This window comes from Macrobrachium rosenbergii, unplaced genomic scaffold (genome assembly GCF_040412425.1).
Source record: "Macrobrachium rosenbergii isolate ZJJX-2024 unplaced genomic scaffold, ASM4041242v1 13917, whole genome shotgun sequence".
Lineage (NCBI taxonomy): Eukaryota > Metazoa > Arthropoda > Malacostraca > Decapoda > Palaemonidae > Macrobrachium > Macrobrachium rosenbergii.
This window is the reverse complement of record NW_027100728.1, coordinates 2,316,310-2,322,087: the sequence shown is the minus strand read 5'-3', so window position 1 is coordinate 2,322,087 and position 5,778 is coordinate 2,316,310. Positions and strand designations below refer to the sequence as shown.

The 5,778-nt window shown below is 40.2% G+C and overlaps 1 long non-coding RNA gene across 1 annotated transcript in view; it reads left to right on the top strand.

Moving 5' to 3' along the window:
• The window catches only part of LOC136838094 (uncharacterized), a 13,270-nt gene extending 9,843 nt beyond the window's left edge, over positions 1 to 3,427 (top strand). The window contains exon 2 of the long non-coding RNA XR_010852861.1: positions 1,603 to 3,427. This is a non-coding gene — a long non-coding RNA (uncharacterized lncRNA). The remainder of the gene's footprint in view (positions 1 to 1,602) is intronic.
• Positions 3,428 to 5,778: the final 2,351 nt, after the last annotated feature.

The following is a 5,778-nucleotide window of genomic DNA, read 5'->3' as shown; positions in this document are numbered from 1 at the left end:
ACATGGAATACTACAACAGAGTGCCAATGATGAAAGGCTACCAGCTATATAAATGGTAGAAATTACCCTTGAAATTAAAAAATGACACCTGTTATACTGCTGAAGAAAGAGTCTTCAAAGAGTCTTCAGGGAATCTTGGGTGAGGATTTTGGAGCCAATATGAAGACTATCATTTTCTCAAACTAGAGCATAGTCATTCATGTAATGATGGCCACCTCCGGCGATTCCGGAGGAAATCTTTTGTAAGGGGTCCTTTTTTTTTTTTTTTTTTTTTTTGTGGGGCCCAGGGGTCCAATTCAGCTGAAGAAAGAATCTTCAAGGAGTCTTCAGGGATTCTTCGGTGAAGATTTTGGCCCCAATACTAAGACTATCATTTTCTCAAACTAGAGCATAGTCATAAAGGCTACCAGCTATATAAATGGTAGAAATTACCCTTGAAATTGAAAAATGACACCTGTTATACTGCTTTAGAAAGAGTCTTCAAGGAGTCTTCAGGGAATCTTGGGTGAGGATTTTGGAGCCAATATAAAGACTATCATTTTCTCAAACTAGAGCATAGTCATTCATATAATGATGGCCACCTCCGGCGATTCCGGAGGAAATCTTTGGTAAGGGGTCCTTTTTTGTTTTTTTTTTTTTGTGGGGCCCAGGGGTCCAGTTCAGCTGAAGAAAGAATCTTCAAGGAGTCTTCAGGGATTCTTCGGTGAAGATTTTGGCGCCTCAAAAAATAGAACTTTCAAAATTTTCGACCTATCTAACCCTTGTTAGTACAGTTCTATTATTTTGGGGATGTAAAATTTTTTGGGCCAATATTTCCAGTTTCCAAAAATCGATGAATTGAAATTCAGACTTGCATAATTCTAAAATGACTCTTAGCTACGGGGCCTCAAAGTCGATTTTTTAGTTTATACAATAAAAATTCAGGCATCCAAAACTCAGCAAGGCCTGAACGTATTGATGTTTTTTATGAATTTTTTTAATAGAAAGGATGAAAATAAAGGGGCTCTAATTGAAGCCTAATGTCCGTGGCAGGTTCCCTCTCGGCTATGGGACCTCAAAGTTGGTGTTTTTTGTCTATTTTACATATGAACCTTGCAATTTCAAAATGACACCTCCATTACTTACAAGGTTACAGGAACCTTGAAACTGAAAAATGACACATGGAATGCTACAACAGAGTGCCAATGATGAAAGGCTACCAGCTATATAAATGGTAGAAATTACCGTTGAAATTAAAAAATGACACCTGTTATACTGCTGAAGAAAGAGTCTTGAAAGAGTCTTCAGGGAATCTTGGGTGAGGATTTTGGAGCCAATATGAAGACTATCATTTTCTCAAACTAGAGCATAGTCATTCATGTAATGTTGGCCACCTCCGGCGATTCCGGAGGAAATCTTTGGTAAGGGGTCCTTTTTTGTTTGTTTTTTTTGTTGGGTCTAGGGGTCCAATTCAGCTGAAGAAAGAATCTTCAAAGAGTCTTCAGGGATTCTTCGGTGAAGATTTTGGAGCCAATACGAAGACTATCATTTTCTCAAACTAGACCATAGTCATTCATGTAATGATGGCCACCTCCGGCGATTCCGGAGGAAATCTTTGGTAAGGGTCCTTTTTTTTTTTTGTGGGGCCCAGGGGTCCAGTTCAGCTGAAGAAAGAATCTTCAAGGAGTCTTCAGGGATTCTTCGGTGAAGATTTTAGCGCCAATACGAAGACTATCATTTTCTCAAACTAGAGCATAGTCATTCATGTAATGATGGCCACAATTCAGCTGAAGAAAGAATCTTCAAGTAGTCTACAGGGATTCTTCGGTGAAGATTTTGGCGCCAATACTAAGACTATCATTTTCTCAAACTAGAGCATAGTCATAAAGGCTACCAGCTATATAAATGGTAGAAATTACACTTGAAATTGAAAAATGACACCTGTTATACTGCTGAAGAAAGAGTCTTCAAGGAGTCTTCAGGGAATCTTGGGTGAGGATTTTGGAGCCAATATGAAGACTATCATTTTTTCAAACTAGAGCATAGTCATTCATGTAATGAAGGCCACCTCCGGCGATTCCGGAGGAAATCTTTGGTAAGGGGTCCTTTTTTTTTTTTTTTTTTGTGGGGCCCAGGGGTCCAATTCAGCTGAAGAAAGAATCTTCAAAGAGTCTTCAGGGATTCTTCGGTGAAGATTTTGGAGCCAATACGAAGACTATCATTTTCTCAAACTAGAGCATAGTCATTCATGTAATGATGGCCACCTCCGGCGATTCCGGAGGAAATCTTTGGTAAGGGGTCCTTTTTTTTTTTTTTTTTTGTGGGGCCCAGGGGTCCAGTTCAGCTGAAGAAAGAATCTTCAAGGAGTCTTCAGGGATTCTTCGGTGAAGATTTTGGCGCCAATACGAAGACTATCATTTTCTCAAACTAGAGCATAGTCATTCATGTAATGATGGCCACCTCCGGCGATTCCGGAGGAAATCTTTGGTAAGGGGTCCTTTTTTTTTTTGTGGGGCCCAGGGTCCAATTCAGCTGAAGAAAGAATCTTCAAGGAGTCTTCAGGGATTCTTCGGTGAAGATTTTGGCGCCAATACTAAGACTATCATTTTCTCAAACTAGAGCATAGTCATAAAGGCTACCAGCTATATAAATGGTAGAAATTACCTTTGAAATTGAAAAATGACACCTGTTATACTGCTGAAGAAAGAGTCTTTAAGGAGTCTTCAGGGAAACTTGGGTGAGGATTTAGGAGCCAATATGAAGACTATCATTTTCTCAAACTAGAGCATAGTCATTCATGTAATGATGGCCACCTCAGGCGATTCCGGAGAAATCTTTGGTAAGGGGTCCTTTTTTTTTTTTTTTTTTTTTTTTTTGTGGGGCCCAGGGGTCCAATTCAGCTGAAGAAAGAATCTTCAAAGAGTCTTCAGGGATTCTTCGGTGAAGATTTTGGCGCCAATACAAAGACTATCATTTTCTCAAACTAGAGCATAGTCATTCATGTAATGATGGCCACCTCCGGCGATTCCGGAGGAAATCTTTGTAAGGGGTCCTTTTTTTTTTTTTTTTTATGGGGCCCAGGGGTCCAATTCAGCTGAAAAAAGAATCTTCAAGGAGTCTTCAGGGATTCTTCGGTGAAGATTTTGGCGCCAATACTAAGACTATCATTTTCTCAAACTAGAGCATAGTCATAAAGGCTACCAGCTATAAAAATGGTAGAAATTACCCTTGAAATTGAAAAATGACACCTGTTATACTGCTGAAGAAAGAGTCTCCAAGGAGTCTTCAGGGAATCTTGGGTGAGGATTTTGGTGCCAAAATGAAGACTATCATTTTCTAAAACTAGAGCATAGTCATTCATGTAATGATGGCCACCTCCGGCGATTCCGGAGGAAATCTTTGGTAAGGGGTCCTTTTTTGTTTTTTTTTTGTGGGGCCCAGGGGTCCAATTCAGCTGAAGAAAGAATCTTCAAAGAGTCTTCAGGGATTCTTCGGTGAAGATTTTGGAGCCAATACGAAGACTATCATTTTCTCAAACTAAAGCATAGTCATTCATGTAATGATTGCCACCTCCGGCGATTCCGGAGGAAATCTTTGGTAAGGGGTCCTTTTTTTTTTTTTTTTTTTGTGGGGCCCAGGGGTCCAGTTCAGCTGAAGAAAGAATCTTCAAGGAGTCTTCAGGGATTCTTCGGTGAAGATTTTGGAGCCAATGAAGACTATCATTTTCTCAAACTAGAGCATAGTCATTCATGTAATGATGGCCACCTCCGGCGATTCCGGAATAAATCTTTGTAAGGGTCCTTTTTTTTTTTTTGTGGGGCCCAGGGGTCCAATTCAGCTGAAGAAAGAATCTTGAAGGAGTCTTCAGGGATTCTTCGGTGAAGATTTTGGCGCCAATACTAAGACTATCATTTTCTCAAACTAGAGCATAGTCATAAAGGCTACCAGCTATATAAATGGTAGAAATTACCTTTGAAATTGAAAAATGACACCTGTTATACTGCTGAAGAAAGAGTCTTCAAGGAGTCTTCAGGGAATCTTGGGTGAGGATTTTGGAGCCAATATGAAGACTATCATTTTCTCAAACTAGAGCATAGTCATTCATGTAATGATGGCCACCTCCGGCGATTCCGGAGGAAATCTTTTGTAAGGGGTCCTTTTTTTTTTTTTTTTTGTGGGGCCCAGGGGTCCAATTCAGCTGAAGAAAGAATCTTCAAAGAGTCTTCAGGGATTCTTCGGTGAAGATTTTGGAGCCAATACGAAGACTATCATTTTCTCAAACTAGAGCATAGTCATTCATGTAATGATGGCCACCTCCGGCGATTCCGGAGGAAATCTTTGGTAAGGGGTCCTTTTTTTTTTTATGGGGCCCAGGGGTCCAATTCAGCTGAAGAAAGAATCTTCAAGGAGTCTTCAGGGATTCTTCGGTGAAGATTTTGGCGCCAATACTAAGACTATCATTTTCTCAAACTAGGGCATAGTCATAAAGGCTACCAACTATATAAATGGTAGAAATTACCCTTGAAATTGAAAACTGACACCTGTTATACTGCTGAAGAAAGAGTCTTCAAGGAGTCTTCAGGGAATCTTGGGTGAGGATTTTGGAGCCAATATGAAGACTATCATTTTCTCAAACTAGAGCATAGTCATTCATGTAATGATGGCCACCTCCGGCGATTCCGGATTAATTCTTTGGTAAGGGGTCCTTTTTTGTTTTTTTTTTGTGGGGGCCCAGGGTCCAATTCAGCTGAAGAAAGAATCTTCAAAGAGTCTTCAGGGATTCTTCGGTGAAGATTTTGGAGCCAATACGAAGACTATCATTTTCTCAAACTAAAGCATAGTCATTCATGTAATGATTGCCACCTCCGGCGATTCCGGAGGAAATCTTTGGTAAGGGGTCCTTTTTTTTTTTTTTTTTTTGTGGGGCCCAGGGGTCCAGTTCAGCTGAAGAAAGAATCTTCAAGGAGTCTTCAGGGATTCTTCGGTGAAGATTTTGGAGCCAATACGAAGACTATCATTTTCTCAAACTAGAGCATAGTCATTCATGTAATGATGGCCACCTCCGGCGATTCCGGAATAAATCTTTGGTAAGGGGTCCTTTTTTTTTTTTTTGTGGGGCCCAGGGGTCCAATTCAGCTGAAGAAAGAATCTTGAAGGAGTCTTCAGGGATTCTTCGGTGAAGATTTTGGCGCCAATACTAAGACTATCATTTTCTCAAACTACAGCATAGTCATAAAGGCTACCAGCTATATAAATGGTAGAAATTACCCTTGAAATTGAAAAATGACACCTGTTATACTGCTGAAGAAAGAGTCTTCAAGGAGTCTTCAGGGAATCTTGGGTGAGGATTTTGGAGCCAATATGAAGAGTATCATTTTCTCAAACTAGAGCATAGTCATTCATGTAATGATGGCCACCTCCGGCGATTCCGGAGGAAATCTTTGGTAAGGGGTCCTTTTTTTTTTTTTTGTGGGGCCCAGGGGTCCAATTCAGCTGAAGAAAGAATCTTCAAAGAGTCTTCAGGGATTCTTCGGTGAAGATTTTGGAGCCAATACGAAGACTATCATTTTCTCAAACTAGAGCATAGTCATTCATGTAATGATGGCCACCTCCGGCGATTCCGGAGGAAATCTTTGGTAAGAGGTCCTTTTTTTTTTTTTTTTTTTGCTGGGCCCAGGGGTCCAATTCAGCCGGGACCCTTGTGTGGTGAAGGTGGCATATTCTAATCCTGGGTGTAAAAAAAAAAAAAAAAAAAAAGTCCAGCCTCAAAAAATAGAACTTTCAAAATTTTCGACCCAT